At 37.5% G+C, this 23440-nt stretch overlaps 1 protein-coding gene across 25 annotated transcripts in view; it reads left to right on the forward strand.

Moving 5' to 3' along the window:
* Positions 1 to 23440, forward strand: part of PAH (phenylalanine hydroxylase) — a 361485-nt gene that overhangs the window by 163063 nt on the left and 174982 nt on the right. For 21 of the 25 annotated variants that reach the window (XM_072973153.1, XM_006205894.4, XM_072973150.1 and 18 more), the window contains one exon: positions 4375 to 4550. The exons of 1 other annotated variant lie outside the window; for it this stretch is intronic. The gene's annotated coding sequence lies outside the window, so the exon portion shown is untranslated. Of the gene's footprint in view, positions 1 to 394; positions 563 to 4374; positions 4551 to 23440 lie in introns of all 25 variants that reach the window. 3 more of the 25 variants (XM_072973145.1, XM_072973143.1, XM_072973148.1) reach the window with 2 other exon arrangements.

Raw genomic sequence — 23440 nt, forward strand, 5'->3', positions numbered from 1 at the left:
TTCCCAGGCCTGTGAGCTTTTGAAATCCAAGTATAGGCTTGTATTTAGCATTTGAATCCAACTGCAGTTTTCCTCTCCTACATCGCTGCTGTGTGTGCATCTGTGTGCGAGCACATACACTGTGTGTTGTTTGCGTGTGTGTGTCTCCCCGTCACATTGGGGCCCCTATGACCTACAATTCAACATGGGGGTTGTCACCAAGCCTCTTTAGACTGTCAGCTTTATTGGTGCCATTTTTTAAAGTTTGTTTTGTTCTCCATGCTAATAAAGCTTGTCTCTGCTTCAATCAAAGCATATTATCTCTCCCCCCTTTTTTTTTCCCAGTAAGTAAGGCAGCAATCTGTTCTGTTTAAATGCCTCATCATCTTCGCTCTCCTCATCCCGGTTTCCCTAGATTTTCGAGATTGTTGACTATTATGTAACAGATGGCCCGACAGACCTCCGACTCTATGCGATGTTGGCCAGCTTGGCTCGGGAAAAATCGCAGCACTGGAGTAAATTTTCCCAGGCATGGGACGCTCATGAATTTTAACTCCTTGGCAACAAAGGAATTCAAAGCGGGGTAAGAGCCAATCTATCAGGAGCTGAGGCAATTAAAAGATGTAGGTTGGCATTCTGCTGCAGAGGATTCCCTTCTCGGGTGCTGAATATTTAGACTAGATTAGGTCAGCCTGGCTTCCATTCATGGCTGCCCTACCACAAGCATCAACACAACGGGATGACTGAAGAACAGAAGCCAGTGGGTTTTTAGCCTTTCATGGTCAAATGTTGTGTTGTTGTATAAGGACACCGTGGGGAAAGGGACAAACAGGCCATACACACGATCCCACCTGATCTTCCCAAATGACAACTCCATTTACAAACAGAAGAGGCCACCTTTGACTGGCTTAGATTCTCCTCCCACTGCAGGGGTTCTCAGTATTTTAGCCACTTGGAGGTTGGGCGTAGAGCTCAGGTTGCTTGTACTTTGGCAATTATTTCAGGCTATAAAGATAGACCTGTAGAGCCATGGGACGAGGAAGTGGAGTGGTAGTTACTTGTCTGTTTTAACTTAAAAAGTATAGAAATGGACAAAGAAGAAAATATCATTCTTACATAGTCCACCATTACGAAACATTTTGGGCATATTTACTTTCTGATCTTTTTGTACCCTATATTTATATTTTATTTTAAATTACAAATCATATACGTGACTTCATTGTCTCTTTAAAAAATTGGACTGTGACAGATAAAACTTCACTGATTCATTCAACCCCTTTGGTGTGGCCCAGCTCTGTTTCTAGCCCTCTCTCAGTCAGCCCATGTTCACTTGTAAATTTTCTGTATATGCTCCCTTCCTTCCTCCTTCCTTGCCTATTTTTTTTTTTAAAGAGAGACATATACATCATAATTTTTTTAGTCATTGGAAATCTTATTCTGCTTTAGTTTTTGAGCTCAGCTATATATGTTTATTCATATTTTTCAATATTGTCCTCTATCATTTCTATGAGTGTAGAAGCAGAATGAGGATGATTCTATATGTGTTTAAGCCACCATATGGAACATCTGTAACAGGAACTCTGGGGGTATTTTTTAGCCTGGAGTAATAATGGCAAATTCAAAAGTTATACTTGCAATCCACTGAGTAATATTGTTTGAAAATACAAAAGAAGTTTATATATCATCCATATCTGGAAAATAGTACTGAATAGAAGTAGTAGTAGTAGTAGTAGTAGTAGTAGTAGTAGTAATGATAATAATAATAATAATAATAATAATAATAATAATAATAATAATAATAATGTCATCTGGTTCAATATTTTACTTTATTGATGAAGAATCTGAGGGCCAGAGAAGTAAAGACCTAAGATCATGCAATGGATTGGGACAGACTGGGACTAGGGTCCATCTTTCCATTTTGGTGTCCTTTCTTTGTGCTTTGCAGTAAAGTATGGTATTCAGTTAAGTATCTACTGAGTGCTGGATCCTATGGGGAATACAAGCAAAGTACAGGACAAGGATATTGCTCTTGTAGAGCTGAAGAAAACCTATCCGGGGAGACCAGATGAACTCACATGCACCATCTAGGAACAACACACATACATGATTGTGCTGAACTGTGCAGTGTTAGGGAAATAAGAATTCTACCAAGATAGGTGATTAGCCCCCTAGAGGGGTTGAAAATTTGAGCTGAATCTTGAAGGACAGAATTGAACAAAGAACAGCAAGAGATGGGTTGATGCTAGGGAAAAGCAAAAGATGAACAAAGGCAAAATGGAGAGTGACTTGGCTTGTCAGAGTCAAAGGGAGAAAACAATCTGAGTGGCTCATGAGGTGTGCTACAGCATCAGTCAAAAGTGAAATTGAGGTGATAGGGAGAATGATGACCTCGGTTCCTCAGGAAGTGCAGGGAATTTTCTTTTCTGACTTGTTTTCTTGTGGGAAATTTGTAGTTTTCTGGAAAAGAATTTTGAGTGAGCATCTCAGGAAAGGGTTTTATCCAGTACTGTTCACCCCCATTTTGGCTAAAATTTTGGAAGAGCAGGAAAGGAAGCAAGTATGTCTAATTCATACTTAGCTTTTTGATAGATGGTCTAAAGTGTGACTTTCTCAATATGAGAAGTCCTCACTACCATCACCCGCCACCACCATCACCCAACATTGCCCCCCCACCACCAATACCCCACCTTCAACATCCCCACCACCACCAAGAAGAATATCATCACCACCACCATCACCCACCAGAACTCCTACTCAAACGACTAAAAGTGTCTAATTCTCTGAGAAAAATCTTTAGAGGAGAGTCTTTCTAGATGGAGTTTCTTATAGATTTCTACTGAGAAAACAAGGTAAGAATGAACAGAAGTAGTACATACGATTCAAAGAATCTTGGAAATTCAAAGTAGTATGGAGCTTTAACTCAGCCACAGATAATTTGATTAAAACCATCAAGGGGAAAATCTGACAAGTTATACTATGTGAAAGTAAATGAAAATGGGTATTTCCCAGATTACAGCTTTCAGATTGGAATACAATTGGGGGCTGAAAACACACTCTGCTTAGAGAAGTATAGTAAATGCATAACTCTTAACAAGTTAAGAGTCAAGACTAATCGTATTCATGCATCAGATTTTGTATGTGTTCCCAAAGAATTCAAAATCCTTCTCTTTCTATGTCAATTTTTCAAGAACACCAAATAATTCACCAGTACCTCACAATAATTTCTAATGGAAGTTTTTTCGCCTCTAGTAATGTGTGGAATTCTCTGGCATAGGATGGATTAGTTTTGTAATGCTATATGCTGCCCTCTAACTCCCACTAGCATAACTCCCCTACCCTTTGGGTAGCCATGTAGGCAGGCAGCTGTATCAAGATAGTCAAGACAAATTACTGTATTCTGATATGGTTTCAGAATCAACAAAGAACTGTTAATGCTAAGAAAGAGATGCCACAGTCTATCTAGAACTGTGCATGGGCTAGGATGTCCACCAGGGTATCTGAGGACCAAATTCTTAAGCTAGCTGTCCCATTAACTAGTTGAGAGCTGTGAGGACAAATGCAGTGCACCACCCAGATTCCCCTCAGCTACCAAGGATTGCAGCAGCAGCAGCAAAGAGGTGCCTGACATCAGGTCATGCAACCTTCTAGGGGTAGTCCCCACCCAGTGACCAATCACTGTGAGGTAATTAGGCCAGTTTCCTGACCCCTCAAGGTCACTCTACTTCCAGAGCTCCCCAGCCTTGGGAGAGGCTGAATTGAGTCTACATTAGCTTGACTTCTGCTTCTCTCCCACCCTACTTCCTTCCTCAACTTTTGTCTTTTTAAAAAAATCTTAAAAAAAATTTTTAATTGAAGTATAGTTGGTTTACAATGTTGTGTTAGTTTCTGGTGTATAGCATGGTGGTACTCACAGACATAGAAACCAAACTTACGGTTACTAGAGGGGAAAGGGGAATGGAGGGATAAATTGGGAATTTGAGATTTGCAGATACTAATTACTATATATAAAACAGATAAACAACAAGGTTCTACTGTATAGCCCAGGGAACTATATTCAATACCTTGTAATAACCTATAATGAAAAAGAATATGAAAAGGAATATATATATATATATATATATATATATATATATATATATGTATATGTATGTATGTGTGTACCTGAATCTTCCCCTCCTTTTGATCTGCAACCCACTTGCTAAGAAATGATGTAAAGGCTAAGCCCAGCTCAGAGTCAGTTTCTGGGAGGACCCAAACTGCTACAGTAACCCTGGTCTTCTTTCCCAGCCTCAGTTTCCTCTTTCAACCCATAGGGCTACTGTGAAGATCAAATGAGATGGTTCAGCAAAAATCTCTTTGAAAACCACAATGTAAGTTTCATTTTCTTTTTATTAGCATGATGATTAAAGATAAATCCTCAGTTGAGCCCACCTCATCTGGAATTTGAGAACACAGACTCTGATGGCAGACAAAGTTGGCTTCGAATCCGTGCTTTACTACCTGTAACTGTATGACCTTCACCAAGTGATGTTACCTTATTTCATCTCAGCTCTTCCACCTGCAAATTGTAGGTAATAATACTAATTATCAAACTGTTTAGCTAATCAGAGGAAACATAATATTTAAAGGGCTTGGCACAAAGGTTTAGTTGTAGAACGGGTAGCTATGTTGTCTATATCTGGGGGAGCAATTATAAAATGTCAAGTACTCACATGTTTTCCAGAAATCTCCATAGGAGAGGCACTTTTCCCATGGGAAGAGGATGGGGAAAACATCCCAGATTCTAGCTGGTTGGCATCCTTAGTGTTTGTCTAGGGGTTTAGAAGGGTGCTGAGGATGAGAGGTGGGCAAGATAAAGAGGCCCACACACAATATTGAAGAGAGAGGCTAGATTGCGCAGCAGTAGACAGTAGCCAATGTCCCCAGAATATGGGCCAAGAAATCATTTGGGGTGAGTTGGAAGGTCACCTTGTGCCAGAAGTTGAGTTGTGGAAATAAAAGACAAAAATCACTTAGTGTTCTGGAGTACAGAGGGTAGCGAAGACTGAGCTGGCATGCCCTCTAAAGTTTGAGAAGGTATGAATAGAGAGAAACCCACCATAATAGGTGAGAAAGGATACCATTAAAAAAAAAAGAAAGAAAGAAAAGGGAGGAACCTTAAACTCTGAGCAAGCTTATCAACAGGCAGCAAAAATAATAATCACTTAGGACAAGTCTGATATATAGTAGTTGTTAAAGAAATACTTTGGTTGCTTGGTTTATTGCTTGAGAAAAGTGAGGGAGGCAAATGGAATAAACCAATGAAGTATGTCCAAAGAGACCACACCCTGACTGCTTGGATTTCTCCTATCAACTTTCCTATCTTTCATCTCATCTGACTCAGCTCTGGTCAGGGTCAAGGGTCAACATGCCCTGATGCCACTCCGTGTAGCACAGCACACTGGAGTTGTGTACAGAGTCTGAGAAATCAATCATTGTTCTTCCTATATCTGTTCATGGTCTCTTTTCCTGTTGTCCCAAGCACTCTTCTGGGCCTGGTGTCAACATTCCCTCTCCCTATATTCCTAACCTGCAGTCCACAGCTCTGCTGTTCGTCTTTAAGTACAACTTCCAGGGATATAGCATGTGTGCACTGTGCTTATCAAGGGTCATAGTGACAAATGCGTGAGAAGTCCACACCACAGACCCTGTGGGTTGAGTCAACCAATATAGCTCCTCCCACTTCCCCCACTACTCCCTGCAAAACATACCCCAGATGGTGAAATCAGTCAGCCAGTATGACTTCCCTAGAGGAAGATGACATCTCAAGAATGTGTGAAAGACTATGCTACCCTCTAGCAAACCAGCAATTCATTTGTAGAAAGAGTTTCAAGATATATTTTAAATCTTATAGTCTATTAGTCCTACTAATAACTAATAATTTGTCGTACTAATAATCATCATCTGAAAAGACTTAATTGGATGATCAGGATGATGAGGATAATGATGACAAGAATGATTATGATCACTCCTACCACACATCATGCTCTGTCCACAGCACTTTTCATTTGTGACCACATTTATAGATCACAACAACCGTGCAGGGTACTGTTGTTCCCATTTTACAGATGAAATATCAGGGCTCTGAAAACTTACTGCATTTGTCCAAAAGGATGCAGTTAGTAAGTATTTGCAAAATTTTAGAACAGTGCTTGGCAAATGAGAAGTCCTGGGTGTTTGCTGAGTAAGAAAAAAATCGTGAGTTGCAGGATCAAAATTTGAACCCACATCTCTAACCCCAAAGCTGGTGCTCTCTCTACTACACAAGCTCTCAACCTATGCTCTCAACCATGCTGCCCATTCTGTGAACAAGTGCTAAGCACGGCTCACATGTCGGGCTCTGGGATAGGCACCTGGGAAACATGAACCTTCCTCTCAGGTTGTTTGTGGCTCCAGACTTCAGTGAGTTTATAATCTAATTGGAGAATTGAGACAAACGGACAGAAAACTATACCAGAATAAAACCAAATGGACTATAATTGTCTTAAGTGATGTGATAGTAACTAGAAGTATTTTTTTAATAGAGGTACTGGGGATTGAACCCAAGACCTCGTGCACGCTAAGCATGTGCTCTACCGCTGAGCTATACCCTTCTCCCATGCCCAAAATAGAACTGTGATTATTAGTTCAGAGAAGGGAGAGAAAGTTTCCTGAAGAATAAGAGGCAAGCAGAAAGTGCGCTTTAAAGGTATTTCCCCCTCCCCCAAATTAGATATTATTTTATGATTTTTGACTCAAAATAATTTAGCTCATTGCCCAAGACATTTAAACCACAGAAGATAAAGAAGCTAAGAAAAATCAAGCAAAGAATATTCCCATAAGTACTATAAATAGAAATATATGTGTGTATATATCTCAGGGTTTCTTAACTTCGGCAGTATTGACATTTTGCCCAAGTAATTCTTAGTTAAGGTGAAGGCTGTCCTGTTCATTATGGGATATTTAGCAGCATTTCTGATCCCAGCCAGTAGATGTTAATATTTCTCCCCTTTTGGTTGTGATAAACAAAAAATATCTTCAGACATTGCCAAATGTCCCCTAGTGGGGAGGCAAGATTGCCCCATGAGATCTCTCACTCTGTCTCTGTCTCTCTCCTCTCTCTATACACACTCACACGTGTACATATACATGTGGGTGTGTATACACCCACAAACATACATGTAAATATACACACAGTCACACACACATTTTCATTTCAGGCATTTTTCTATGCAAACAATATACCTCTATATATCAAAAATTAGATTATGCTATGCACATTGTCTTGTATCCCATTTTTGTTTAGGTAATAATATCTAAATAATGATAACCTAGACATTTTGCATTAATATCACATTTTACGACTCATATTGCAGAATACTGCATTTTATTCCTGTACCATATTTGCCTATCCATTGCCCTTTTTTTGCCGCTTTATTTCCAGGTGTTTCCCCAGTGTAAGAAACACTGCAGTGAATATTCTTGCACATAAATCTTAGTGAAGGAAGATTTCTTTCTGATAGACTCCTAGAAATGGAGTTTCTGGTCTGATGACCTTTGTAGATTTTGCTAATTTTTCTCCAGAAAATAATCAAATAATCAAGTAATGCTCCTCTCAACCCTATGTGACAGTACTTATCTCTCACATCATCATTCACAGTTGATATTAGCAATATTTTAAATCTCTGCCAGTGTGACAGGTAAAAAGAGTAGTATCACACTGCTAATTTGAATTTTTCGATTATTAGTGAAACTGAACATCTGTTTGCATATTTTAGCAATTTGCATTTCTTGTTTTGGGAATCGTATTCCATGTTGTTTCTTTATTTTTGTTTGAGTGTTTTCTTTTTCAAAAGTTGATTTATAAGATTCATCATATGGTATATGTAATAATCCTTAATATTACATGCAATAAATAATTTCTCAGTTTGTTATTTGTCTTTTAACTTTAGTTATAATTTTTATTGTTGTGCAAGTATTTTTTTCATTCTTTGAAGTCATTTAAAGATTCTTTAAAATCATTTATAAAATTCGTAAGTTATCTGTTGGGAATTTTATTGAAATTACAGTCTTTGCAAGTAAAAAATGAATATTGGCAATTTCATACAGTTCAATCTAATCCTTTAAAGTTAATATTAATTTTGGGAGAATTTGTATTTTATCATTTTTAGACAAGGGGTGTTATATGCCCTTCCATATATTCATGTCTCCTTTTATATCCCTTAGTAAATTTGTCACTATATTTTTACATAGAAGGAAATTCTTGTAAGTTTATTTTCAGTTGTTTCATATTTAGTTGTTCTTGTGAGAGGAATCTTATTTCAGAAAAAATTAACTGTTATATGGGAAACTAATAGGGGATGGCATTTTTAGGCACCTTTATTAGTTCTTTTTCTCTTTGTTTATTTTTTCAGTTAATGTCGTAGAATTTTCTATCACTTCTACAAATGCTGATAAGTTTGCATCTTCCTTTCTCATATTTAACTTCTCTTCCCATTCTTGAACAAGTACATTGATTATGACTTCAGGAAAAATGTTGATAATAGCTCTCATAATGGACATCTTGTTCCTGGCATTAATAGATCTGAAGCTAACATTTAACCATTAGGTATGATTATCATGACTTTTTGGATAGATAAATTTGTTGTATTAAGAAGTTAGGCATGCCTAGTTACAACGTGGATTTTCTTGATGGTTTTAAATCAAGAGTGGGCATTCAGCTTTTTGGGGTTCTTCTTAGAGGTGTAATGGAAAAGGCCAGAGCAGTGGGCCTTCCTAGCAGCAGGCAGTCTTTTCTGCTCTCAGTAAATCAAATATCTCTAGGAGGTTTATCCTACCAGAACCTGCCTTTTATTTTCATCCAGTTTCCTGAGGCAGATACAGACAGCAGTGTTGCTCCCACATGTGCTACCTCAGCCAGGAAACAGCTCCTGCCATGAGTAGTCAATTACTGTCACTGCCTTCATCACCATAAACTCTAAGGGTGACCCAGACATACTAGCTGCTTCCTCAGAGGTTCATTGCAGTGAAGAAAGAGCCCAGACTGTGTGTTCTCTTTTTTCAGCCTAGTAACTCTGAGTTAGGCACTTACACCAAGACCTTTTTCACTTATATCCTAAGATGCTGTTTATTCTCAGGATGAAGGATTGGGAGTTGACATTGTCCCTGTCCAACATGCTCTCTCATACAGTACTTCTGGCAGAAATCTGTCAATGTTCCTGGCAAAGTAATGACATTCTCCTTCAGAATTAACTAAATACATTCTTTCTTTATTATATTAAGTCTCCTCCACCTTTATTTCTATATTGTGTAGGTGGTTTTAATGGGAATTGGGAACAATGGAAATGATCACTTGTGAACACACCGCTGTCTGACCCATAAGTCCTCATCAATTGTCAGTTGTATTAACGGTAATTGGCATCCACTTCTCTTGCAAAAACCATGCTTCGTGAGATACAATACAGAAACAAGTGAAAGAGGAATTCAGCTTTCTCTGTCATCTGTTAGCCTTTTACCAAGTAATGGATATCAGTTTTTTTGAGTATCAATTAATTTGCTTTGCTTCCGTTCTTGATACATAGTCCTATCCTGGCTGAAAGAGTTAAGAGTTACAACCACTGGCTAGGTATCTCTTGGCAAGTATTCCCTGAACCTTGACTTCTTCAAGTAAAGCAGAGGCAAATTGGCACCTACCTTGAAATATCGAGTGACCTGATATTTGTGAAAGTGTTTTGCACACTCAAGAGCAGCTCTGCCCACTCAAGAGCAGCTCTGCCCAATAGAAACATAAGGTGAGCCACGAATGTGAGCAATTAGTATAATTTCAACTTTTCTAATAGTTACTATTTTAAAAATTTAAAAGGAGCAGGTGAAATTAATTTAATAATTCATTTACAGTTTATCCAATATATTATCATTTCAGTATGTAATCAATGTGAAAGTTTTTCAACGTGACGTTTTAACTTCTTGCTCTTAAACAAAATCTCTAAGCTCCTTCAGCACATCTCAGATCAGATCAGCCATGCTTCAGATGTCCAGTAGCCACATGTGGCCAATGGCTACCATATCAGGAAACAGTTCTAATACATTAAACATAGAGTAACTTTTTGTTTGTTTTCGGTCATGCACTAATTCTTCCTCACTGGACTCCTTAATTAGTGCTTTGTGATGGGTAGTAGGATTCTGGTTTCTCAAGTCATATCTCTTGCCTATTCCTTCGAATCAGACACCTTCTTTGACCCAGAGCTGGGACAGACGTGCCCAGGGGCACTTAAGGATTATCTTGGAAACTGACTTCCTGCCACCTGCTGAAGCTGGCAGCCTGCTGTCTGACCCAGTCAGTGGGAGGGTCTGAGCAACACTGAAGCCTTCTGCTCTCCCTGCTCACAATTACTTGTCTGCAAACACTTGCCAACTGGCTGAATTTTCCCTCAGGTAACCTCCTCATTCTAGGGTGGTTGTGGCTGACTGGCAGCACAGAGCAGGCTCTAGCCACACAGACTGTGGCCAAGTCCCTGAAAACCTCCAATTTGTAACTCCTGATATGCATCAGTCTCCATAGAAACGTCTGTGAATGACAGTACCAAATGAAATAGATCCAGAGTTTGACCACTTCTCACCAGTTCGCTGCTAACATCATCTCTTACCTGGGCTATCACAGTACTTTCTTCCTTGGGCTTCCTGCTTCACTCTTGCCCCTGTTCATCCTGCTGGGGTGCAAGGCAACCCAAACCACTCCTCTGCCCACTCCCTCCAACGGCTTCCTGTCTCAGTCACAGTAAAAAGCCAAAGTCCTTATGTTGGTCTGTAAGGTCCTTCGATCGCGATCTGGCCTATGATAGCTTTTTCTCAATTCCCCACTTTCTCACCCTGCGCTAGACCTTGTCTCCTCACCATCAGAGCCTTGGCCTTGTGTTTCCCCTTCCTGGAGCCTGCAGCCCTAAGATAGGCACTCAGCTTGCTCTCCTATCTCTTTCAGGTTTCTCCTCAAATATTACCTTATCAGTGAGCATTCCTTATAATCCTGTTAAAAATTGCAACCCTCTGCCGACACTATCTCCCTTTTCTGATTTATTTATTTTCATAGAACTGATCACCATCCAACATTCTCTCCATTTTACTTTTATGTTTATGTAGCTGTTTTTCCTGCCTGTCAGGCTTTCTCCTATATTCCCAGTGACCTTTTATGTCTGGTTTACTCCTGAATCCCTAGAAGCTGCATAGTGCTTGGCACATAGTAGGTGCTCAATACAAATAGTTGTTGATTGAGTGAATTAATGAAAATAGTGGCTAAAACCTTGCCCTACATTGCCCTCCCAGGTCTCAGAGAAAATTCCCTGATAGACACAGAAAACCTAGTGCCCTGCATGTTAGGAATTCTGGTTCTACTCTCATAACTGAAATACATTTACTGTGAACCCCTCCACAAATCACTGCCTGTTCTTTTTTAACAAGGGGTTAGTGGTCACAAATGGAAACAGAAGGAAAAGCTGGCAGAATGAAAACAACAAAGTTGTTTGTACCGCCTTGGCTCATCCCCTGAAAATTCAAAGCATTTCCAGTTGTGGCCATTGTTCTTTCTCCAGCCTGACCCCTACTTTTTTCCTTTTGTAGAATTTCATGAGGAAAAAAGTCACAGGAATACCATGGCCACCTCGAGCCGACATGAGGGCTGTAATTACGCATACAAAATGAAGTAAAGGGTTAAGGCAACTTTTCAGATAACAAAAAAACAGAATCCATCAACTGGATGACTGGTTCAACCTGAAAAATTTCTAAAATTTCCTCATTTGTCCACTTCAGTTTTGAAACTACACCTTTAACCCCCATTCATCTGTTTTCTCAAACACACAGAAATCTATCCCACCTCTGTTAGGTAAGGTAATTTCCATCTAAATTTCCCTATACAAATGTTCAAGTGCTTGTGTTACTGGTTTCCTTCTGATTTGAAATAAGTATGACTTGGGCTACAAAATATAGTAATGTAGATATTAGAGTCACAAAAACTAGAGGTGCTAATCTTTTCATCCAGTAAGAGTCAAATCTCAAACCCTAGTGGGTAGCAGTTCTTGAACACATGGGTTATTTGAATCAAACTTCACATGGGAGAAATACCTAAGGGTCTGACTCCTGTTGGATCCATGGGACAATGGCAGCATGATTTTGGGGACAGCCTGCCAGCACTGGCCCAGTGAGTCAGATATCAAAGCCAGCCTTCTCTCCTCCCTGCATGCTGACCTGGTCTATTCCTCATGGCCACATGGTACAGAAGTCCTGCAGACTAAGGACGTTCCATATTGCATGCAGTTCAGTGTTCTTGGATTTTATGGGCACGTCAGTGATAAAACAGTCCTTTGAATGATGTTCTTGCTGAGATGTTGCTGCAGCATTCCAAAGCCACAGAGAAAGGTTTTCATGTAGCTAGCTGGCTAGGGCCAAGTCAACCCTTGGTCCATCTTGTTAATTAATTTATCTTCTGTTTTTGGTAAAAACCATTCTTCAGCCATTTCTGAAATTAGAATTAAGCTTTAATTTGCGTAATTAAGTTCAAGAGTATGTTATTTTCACTTCCATGAAGATTAATTGGCTATGAACTCTGCCTAAGTATGGTAGAAGACAACATACTCCATTTGCATTATTTTGATGACTCTTACTCTATTTTTAAACTTCCACTCTATTATAGATAGAATATCTTGGAAATTATTTGAAAGCAGAATTTAGACAAACCTGAGTCTCTACCCACTTTAATTGACTCAAGGTTTATTTTGCCAGATTGAGTGTCCCCAGAAGTTCACGATTTTGACCACAGTGCAAAGTATTTAATCCACTAACTTCTGGAGCCTTGATATTGGCTGAAGTTTTTGATATACAATACTTATGCTGAGAAACCTCCATCCATTCCCTTTGTTAATCTATGAACATTCTACTATTACCTTCTTCAAATCCAGGCTTCTTTTAAGAAGCAATTTAATAATAATAATTATTATTATTATTATTATAAACAATTATAATGTTAATATAATTATTATACTATTAATAATTACTATAGTAATAATAGTTATATTAATCATATGACTATTATAGTACTAATAATATAGAAATAGTTGTCATTTATCTTATTTAATTTTCACAAATGACACATGATGTTGGTAATTTTATTATCTCCATTTTATTTGTGAGAAAATTGAGGCACAAAGAAATGAAATTAAGTGCCTTACGTCAAACAACTGATCTATTAAGGAACTGGGACCCCTTCCCTTTCTCACTCTTGCTCTGGATTCAGATATTCTTACCTCCAGAATGTGCTTGATCACTTTCCACACTAGTTGTTCATCACATCCTTCTGGAAATGGTGAACCTACTCATATGTTCTTTGTACTTATTCATCCCACAAATTCACTCTTCAAGACCCAACTTGAGTGTCTCCTCCTCCATGAGGGCTTCCAGAGTGCTCGCATGTAGAATTAATCACCATCCCCCAGAGTTCCTATTACTTTTTATATGGGCTTCTATCATTGTACTTACTGCATTGTCCCAGAAATGTGCTCTTTGTCCCTTGAACTCAGCTTTCCAGCAAGGAGCTTTTCTTACTCATATCTGTGTCTCCAGTGCACAGTACAGTGCTCAGTGCATAGTAGGTGCTACGCAAAGGATGGTTTTATAAATTAAACATTTGTTTTTTCCAGAAATATAGAAAAGGGATCTCCTGTGTCTTTTGCCCTTCCCTGCCATCCCTTCTCCCCAGACTTCTGGTGCTCTGGGATCTCCCTAGTTGATAATTGAATGAGATAGCTAATGGCCAGTTTCCCCAGAAGCATACATAACCCAAAGGTGCACCACCACACCAAGAATCTTGAGCAAACAGAAAAAACGAAGGGTGAGTTTGGATTGAGCTGGCAAAATCTGCTGCTTCCCTCTTCCTCTCACGAAGGATAGTGCTTGGCTTGCAGGTGAACGATCAGAATGGTGACTCCACGTAGGGGCAAACACACATTCGCTTATGGTGGTATTCCCTTCAGCTCAATTTATTTATCTCTTCAGCTAATATTTGTTAAATGTCTCCTGTCTTCCATGTGTTGGGCTAGGTGCTGGGAAACAATTTGTACAAAGAGTAGAAAGCTCATCTGATGGTCGTGCCCTCGTGGAGCATATAGCTGTTGTGGGGAAGACATTGAACACTGATTCCCTTCTCCAAAAAGTTATCCAGATCTGTCAGATCCCCGATCCTCACTCCTCATCGACGAGTCACCACCACAGTTCTCTCTGCCGCCGCAGTCTCTGTCCCAGATAAGAACAACCACACTTGCTGACTGTGTTGCACCTCAGTGGCACAAAAAATGGGAAAGAAGACCGCATTCATAGTTGATAACCAGTATTTATTGAGTGGTCATTACACACTAAGCCTTATGCTTCTCCTCGTGTATTATATCATTTAATTATCACAGTGCCCACTGAGGTAGAGGCTATCATCAGCCCTGCTTTAATAACAGGAATTACTAATGGCATTCAACAGGTGAAATAACTGCCTAAAATTAAACAGCTAGTAAATTAAGGGGATGGAATTAAGATCCAGGCTGTTAGACCCCAAAGCCCTGTGCCCTCAACCATGTAACTACACTGCTGCCCTCAGTTCTAGCTGTAGCAAAGGAGTCCAGCAACTTATATCCATATCAGTTTATCTTAATTATCCAAAACAGTATACTTTTGAGAATGAAAGAACTATTAATAGTTACCCTCAGGACAGCAGCTATCAGCTGGGGCTTTCTGGGCGAATGGGGCATGTGACCACCCATTTTGTATATATTTTTATAGGCAATCTTAGGGCTGTAGCTTCAGGAATGTGTAAATATAAATTGCAGAAATGTAAAGTATTAAATACTAAGGTTTCCTTAAATTTATGAATTTAACACAACATGAAAAGCTAGTGTCTCCATAGTTCCAGGTGCTTAAAGAGTTCTAAGGCTTAGAAAGACAAGTAAATTACAAAGTATACAAAAGGTCCACACATGATTTTGGACCAACTCTTAACTGCTATTGGCACTCCTGCCACTGAGGTTACAGCAGAACCTGATGGTGGACTACAGGGCCTTACGTTCCCTTTACGTTATCACCCCCCCCAGTAGACAGTTTCAAATAAAACTTTTCATTCATTCATTCATGCACTCATACATTCATTTGTTTTTCATAAAATTTATTAAGCGCTAAGTGTTCTTTTTGTGTGTGCCAGGTACTGGAGGTAAAATGGGTGAGTCACGGTGCCTGCCCTCCAGACACGTAAATAACTGGCATGTTTTCCCTCCAGGCAAGAGCTCCCACTAAGCCTCTGGAGTTAAGAAAACACTGGCCCTTTACCATCATAATTCATGCTCCCCAGTTAAAACTTTTAGGACACCGAAGTATTTAATGCTTCACTTTCCTTTGTGGTTTATATTTTATAAAACATTTTTACATAAATTATCTCGTTTAATCTTTACAGTGATAATAAAAGAAGCTTCACCTGATAGACGACAAAACAACTTTAAGTTTTTCAAGACCATGGGGCTTGCATGGTTTTCATGTACAAATCAGAGCTATAGCCAGACCACCTTTAGAGAACACACCAGAAGGATATGAACATCCCAGAATCTTTCTATGAATAGACTCTCACACAATTAAATTAGGTCCTTTGCACTGTTGCAGCTTCTTTTCTATCCATTTGGAGGTTTTTGTTAAAATATCAAAACAGTCATTATCAACCACAAACATACAAAACTATTTTAAAGACCAAATGATCTTTAGGTCAACATAAAGTGGCTAATCTCCACTGAAAGAGTATTTAGAGTTTATAATTCTTTTGACAGTAGAGGCTAAACAGTGAAAGCTTTGGAGACTGTATGGCTTTTTGAAAATAAGATGGGATTAAGAGTTAGGCAAATCTGGATTTGAATACAATCTCTGAACCTCATGATTCTAATCTGTGCAGTGGGGATAAATATATCTGCCCTGTAGTGAAGACTATAATAAGTACACAGAGAACTTAATGGGGAACTTGGTGGGGGAAGGGGCTGGTCTTGTCACATATACTGTTAAACCCTCAGCATGTTCCAAGCATTTCCACAGGCAAATGATCACTAGCTGAATCACTGACAGAACTTTGCTGGCGCAGGGTGAATGCTCAATGTGTTATCATTGTTTTTATTAATAACGCTTGCTGCTATTTGAGATTTGGGGCCAAGATGGGGGCTGGCAGGTCACAAGCCTACAATGTAATGGAACAACTGGGCTTGGTCCAGGGTCACTATGACATACTGGCTGCAGCAGGCACCTTATCACACCCCAAATTTAAATGTCATCAGGAGGTGAAGGACACCTTTATCAGCACCCCATTTTGGCAGTGAAAATCTGCTCTGTTTAACTCTCCTTATCAGCAGGGGCAATGATATGTTCACATATTGATCCATTGTTTCACAAATGTTCTTTTATAACCCAAACTCCAAGTCCAGAGCACCCCATGACTGAAACCCTGTTCATGTTGTTACCTATGTAGATAGACAAAAAAATGATTGTTTATTTTTTTTTTAAAAAAAAACCTGCCTCTATAATCGTGATTTCCACAAGTGAATTAATTCATATTTATGAAGGAAACCCAGATGCTATAGGTAGAACTGGGACAGGTCCTTATATGCTCTCAAAAGCAAGCCTGGGTCTTTGAAGCAAATTTTAGAGATAAAATGTATGTTCTTAATAAGCACTAAACTGTGTGCCTACCACTGCATTAATTTTTTTTACATTACTTAAACATCTTATTATCTCATTAAATTATCCAACCAATCCTGGGAGGTGAGTAATACGATTCTACCTTTACAGATGGGTACCAAGACCTAAATCAGCTGTGAATAAATGACTGATTTCTCTACACGCTCTAAATAAAAATAGCATCTACAATGATTTTACTTCGGTGTCTGTACAGTTTTCTAAGACACTCTTTTGACTTTATGAGGTGAAGGAAATAAAATCATTTAGATCTCTTACCTTCCAGTAAATAGAGGCTTTGCCAAGCTGTACTTGGGGTGGGGGAGGGGCAGATACTCTCATAATATGTTGGAACCTCAATTAGAATACTAAAAGATCTCCAGATTATTTTATAGTCATAATCAAAAAAATAATCCAGTGACTTTTGAGGGATCTAGCCAAGATTCCACAACTTGTGTTATTCTGAGAGCATTTGGTGCTAGGGCAGCTTAGTAATGAAGAAGGAGATCAGTGTGTAAGAGATTAATTTAAAAATTATTACTTTAGAAATTAATATAAAGATTTCATTTCCTCTTTACGAGGCAATGCATGACCAACCAGAACCAAATGCCATTTCCACGATGTGTTTTTAGTTCTTAGACTTTATTGGTGAGACTGAAGTTCAGTGTGCAATTTGTTGTCAACAAGGACCAAGTACATTGGAATACAATTATGCCATGATGCAAACGCTCGTTAAATGTTTTGGGGTTCCTTTTTTGCATGGTTTGCAAGTTTTCTTGCTTACCCTGGTAAACACAGAGTCATTTCCATGAACCTTCTATCGGATTGATAAATGGCCTGAGCCACTTGTGCCAGGGGCGGACATCTCTGCTTTGGGGATACAGGACGACGAAAGCCAAGGACACATTTGTAAGTGAGGTCTGGGCCTTCTGAACTCAATAGCGTTGATTCTGATTTGTCCAAGATTAATAATATTAGCATCATGCTTTGAGGTGGTTTATAAAGTGCCTTTATACCCAAATCTGCTTTTGTTTCCATCCAGGGAAGGAAATACGCAGAAAAATGGAGGGTCAGAGAAGGTAACTGACTTGCCCAAGGGATATAAATAGGAGTGAAAGAGTTTAGATATGTGGTTCTGACACTTGAGTGTGCATCAGGGTTACATAGAGAGCTTGTTGGCTGGGCCCCAACTCCAGAATGTGTGAGTCTGCAGGTCTATGTGGGGCCCTAGAATTTGTATTTCTCCCAAATTCCCAGGAGTTGCTGATGCCACTACTGCTCCATGGCCCCCACTTCGAGAAGCACCGGATTAAAACACAGGTCTTCTAACTCTATTCCATATCTTGTAATAACCTTCAATGAAAAAGTATATGAAAATGAATACACACACACACACACACACACACGACCGGGACATTATGCTGTACACCAGAAATTGATGTATTATAACTGACTATATTTCAACTAAAACAAAACAAAACAAAAAATACAGGCCTTCTGATTCCTGAGACTGGTCTCTTCTCTCTAGCCACACTTTCCTATAAATGGCAGCAGCTCCAACTGGCTTTCTCCTTCCACAATTTCAAATTCTTTCTTTAAAATGGAGAATGCAACATTTTATTTGAACAGTTCAAACTCTTTACAGTTGAGTATCTTCCACCTTGTTAGAATATTTTAGCAAAAATAGAAAACACCTCCTTTTTTTCCCCTAGTGGTAGAACAATTACTAATCATGGTTAGACTAAAGAAAAACTATGGTTTGACAAAAAAAGTTTTAACTGTTGAATCTATTGTAGCATTCATATAAATAGCCTCATTTACTGAAAGGAGACATGTAATTGATGAAGTAAAGGTGTAGTTTGGTTGGAATTGGTATTGTCATGCCCCAAACTCCATCTAACTGTTCACAAAATAAGGTGTATGAGACACCTATTTGAAGGATTCTATTGCATCTAAGAAAAACCAATTAGTTTCATGTAAAAAGCGATAGCCTATTCCAAATCTTCGATATTAAATTTCAGCTTATTTAAAACCAGGGTCTCTAAACCTCAGCACTGTTGAAATTGGTTAAAGTAAAGGACTGGAAGGATGTTGAAAGGGAAATCAAAGATAAAAAACCAGGCAAAAGATGGAATAAATAAATAAATAAGATCCCAAACTAGGTTAAATTGATTTATGCCTAATAACTTAGTGGGCTCTGTGCTTCCTGGCAGCCAAAGCAAATAGGGGTTTAATAAAAAGCAAGAGCTGCCTAGTGCTGTCTGGCCCTTTCTACCATCATCGATGCTGAGAATGTGGAGAACATGGCATTTAAAAATGACCAAGCATCCCATCTGGTGTTACCAGCTTAAAATCTGTTTACATATTTGCTATAAATTACTAAAAGTTAATGCTTCCAGAATCTCAGCATTACATTTTTTGGTAATTTATTCAGTGTTTGCATTAGTCACAAACTTTGTATGAATTTTTAAAATTTTATTTTAAGTTTGATGTATTTCAAACATGAAAAAAGTTCATAAAGTAATATATAAAACTTTTTAATCCACTTCTTAGATTTCAAAAAATATTTTGTCATGATAACTTCAGAGCTTTTGTTTTAAATAAAATAGATTTGAAGAAAATAGATTTCCCTATCAGCTTTTCCACTCCCAGAGATAACTCTTACCTGAGGTTGTAAAGTTGCCTTCCTGCACTTTTACTACACACATTTTCCATAAACAACAGGCAATGTTATTTTGTATGTTCTGAGAATTTACATAAAAGGTATCATATTCAAGGTACACTTGGGATAATTGCTTTGTTCCCTCAACAAATTTATTTTAGGTTTTAACCATGTTGATATTTATAAATCTTTTTCCTTGGCTTCTCTGCTCTGTAGTATTCCATGATATAGTATATTTATGTATCCTTTATTGATGGACCATGTGGGTTGTTCCTCTCCAAAGAGGTTATAGCAGTCTGTGGGAGATCCTGATTCTAGCATCAAAGCCTTATACTGGACACTATTAAATATCTGACATTATCGGATTTATTTAGTTTTACAATCTGGAAGTGTTTCTCATCTCTTACTGTTGCTTTATTGAATTTTTCTGATTACTATGGATGATATTTTTGTGGTTTTTATTTCCTAAGAATTATTTATTCATAACCTCTTCTCATTCCAGAGAGCTGGAGATGTAGGAGGGATTGTTTTTCATTTACTTAATAATGAATTGAAATTGTTTATCTCTTTTGGATCCTAATAAATTGCCTTTAGCCCTTTAATTTGCATTAAAAAATCTGTCTTTTTCATTTTTTCATGGTGCCTATTTTTATACAGATATTTAACTTTTAATGTGTTATTTATAATCAGTTTTTTCACTTATGGTTTATGCTTTTTGTGTCTTGGTTTTGATATCATTATTTATCCAAATATTTTAAAGATATTTTCTTATTTTCCTTCTAAACATATTAAAGTTTTGCATTTCACATCAAGAACTTTGACCTATCTAGAATTGTTTTTTGTGAAAGGTGTAAGGTGGAAATCTAGTTTGGTCTTTTTTCTGTAATGCAAGCCAAGTGTCCCAGAACCAGAGAGTAAATGGTTCTTTCTCACCTGATGGATGTGTAATGGCACCTATCTCATACAGTAGCTTTACGCCACACCCACGCGCACACGTGTGCTCAGGTGCCTTTGTATCCAAGTCTCCTTTTGTCTTCATCCAGGGAAGCAAGTGTGTGTGTGTACGCTTGTTTCTGAATTGTCTATTCTGTTTCACTGGTTTGTTTCTCTACACCCGCAACAGAATCACCCCACTTTTATTAATCTGGCTCATAATAACTCTTAATATCTGCCAGGCAGATTTCCCCTCCAAATTCTTCTTCAAGATTGTCTTGATTATTATTGACCCTTTATTCATCCATACAAATTTTAGGATTAGCTTTCTGGCAAGCACATGAAAAACCCTGTTAGGTTTGTGATTACTTGCATTGAATTTAGAGATTTATTAGATGAAAACTGACATTTCTATAATTTTAAGTCCTCCCCTGGACATATCTATCTCTCCAAAGATTATCTTCCCTTGTGTACCTTTAACAGATTTTTATAACTTTTTCCATAGGGTTTTTCACACTTTAGGTAACTTCCTTACTTAAATAGTTACCTAGATTCATAGATAATTTATAGTTATTTATATATCCTGGGAAAAGTTGTTTTTATTTTCTGGATACAAGTCCTTTATGATATATGTGTTTTATGAATATTTTATTTAAGTCTCTAGATAATCCACATTTTTTGGATCGGAACTGATTACAATCATTATCTATACATGCTAAATAGAGGTTAATTGGTATCCTTAATTTGTTCCTGGTTGTGAAGGGAATGCTACTATCAGTAATTATGATGTTTGCTTTCAGTTTGAGGCAGATTCTCTTCATCAGATTAAGAGATAAAGAGAATTCCTATTTGGAATTTAAAATTATGATTGTGTTGTATTTACTATATTTTTCCAAATGACCATTTTTTTTCTCCTTTAATCTGCTCATGTGATTAAATTACATTAGTAAGTATTTCTAATATTTAATTACCTTTACCTTCCTATGATAAATCCTACATCTAAACACACACACAGTTGGATCTGATTTACTGGTATTTTATTTATGACTTTTGTATATATTTTGTGTATGTTTAACAAATTTGTATTTATTGTGATTTTTGATATATATGATTTCTTTTTGTTGTTTAGTTTTTAGTTCTATTTTTCTCATGACGTCTTTTTTTTGGTGGTTCTTTTTCCCCCTCTTTTCCTGCCTTCTTAAAATCAGTTGACTTTTCTTTATTCCCTCTTTTCCCACCATCAGTCTTTAGAAGTCATATACAGTTGGCCCTTGAACAGTGTGAGGGTTAGGGACACCAATTCCCTGTGTGGTCAAACATCTTCATAGAACTTTCAACGCCTTCGAAACCTAACTACTAACAACCTACTGTTGACCAGAAGCCTTACCAATAAAATAAATTGTTGATTAACACATATTTTGTATGTTATATGTATTATAACAATAAAGTAAGCTAGAGAGAAGAAAATACTATTAAGAAAATCATAAGGAAGAGAAAATACATTTACAGCACTGTATTTATCAATACTGTAAGTTTACATCATCTGTTTCAAAATGAATTGTCTGTCAGTACCTACATCAGTATTGTTTTATTTGATATAAAACACGATACTAATATTATACATCAAAAGTAAAAGATAACCTGAAAAAGAAACTTATGTTTACTTACAGGTATAATGATTCATGCATTGATAACAAAGAAGCAGCAATATGGTTGCTTATGGTAGTAGCCTGGTGTAATCCATATGATTGCTTCACAGTAGCCAAGTCTACACACTAATGAGCGAATTGTTATAAAAAATTTACAGCATACAGTATTATAGTCATACTGTAGTATTAGAAACATTGTTACTTAAAGAACATTTAATTGTGATGATGGGCTGATACAGTTTTTCTAGTTAGAGAGAGGCATATGGTACAGTAATTTTTTTGAAAGCAAAGTTATAAAACAGTAAGAAAACTAACACATTACTAATTTTATATTAAATATCACTCACCTTATGCCTATGTAAGGATAGACTAGCATCTATATATATTTTATGCATTCATGATAAACCTAACTTTTTCTAAATGTTGTCAATATGTCTAGGCTACATGATTCATCTGAGGGATACTTCAAGTTGTTGCAGATCTCAAAAAAATTTTCCAGTATGTTTGTTGAAAAACATGTCTGCATATAAGTGGACCCACGCAGTTCAAACCTGTGTTGTTCAAGAGTCAACTGCATATTATTTTTGTACTTCTAGTGGGTACTTGTAATTTATAACTGTATTTACAGAGTGTAAAGTTTAGCAATATTTCTACCTTCCTTCTAAAAGAAGCAAAAACTTAGATTATTCATCCCATATTTTATGTTATTTTCTAAAATTATAATTCCATGTTGGTTTTTTAAAACCTCCCCAAATTACTTTTTTAGAAAATAGTCCATGTTTGTTTACATTTTTCCTCATGTTTAGCATCTTATTTTCCCATGACTGCTTCTTGCATTCCATTCCTTTCAGCTTCCTTCTTATTCAAGTCCATCCTTTAGTAATCTTATTTCATTGAGGATCTGTGGATGATAAACTGTCTCAGTCATTACATGTCTGAAATATCTTTATTTCACTCTCGCTCTTGAATTTTCATTAAGCTGGACATTATTCCATCCTTTTCTGACTTCTGTTTTTGTTATTGGGAAGTCTTTTGTCAATCAAATTATCATCCCTCGGGAGCAATACATTTTTGCTATATGGCTATATTAAAGTAAGATTTCTCTGCAGTCCCATTATGATTTATCAGATGTGGGTTTATTCCTTTTACCCTACGTGGTACTAATGTGCTTCTTCAATCTAAGGGTTCATGTTTCTAAAAAAAATTTTTTAAGTCTCCATTATTATATCTTGGAATATTTTCTCTCAATTGAGATTTCTTCTCAAATCTCTTCCTCCCAAATACGTATTGACATGTTATTATGTCACTGTATTCTATCCCTCTTGTCATGAACATCCATTCAAAATTTCAGATGTTCTCTCTTTTCATCCTTTTATGCAGCATTTTGTGTAATTTCCTCATATTTAGCTCCAGAACACTACTTTTTAAATCCTTTTTCCTAATCTGCTGTTAATTTGTCTATCAAGGT

This window comes from Vicugna pacos, chromosome 12 (assembly GCF_048564905.1).
Source record: "Vicugna pacos chromosome 12, VicPac4, whole genome shotgun sequence".
Classification (NCBI taxonomy): domain Eukaryota; kingdom Metazoa; phylum Chordata; class Mammalia; order Artiodactyla; family Camelidae; genus Vicugna; species Vicugna pacos.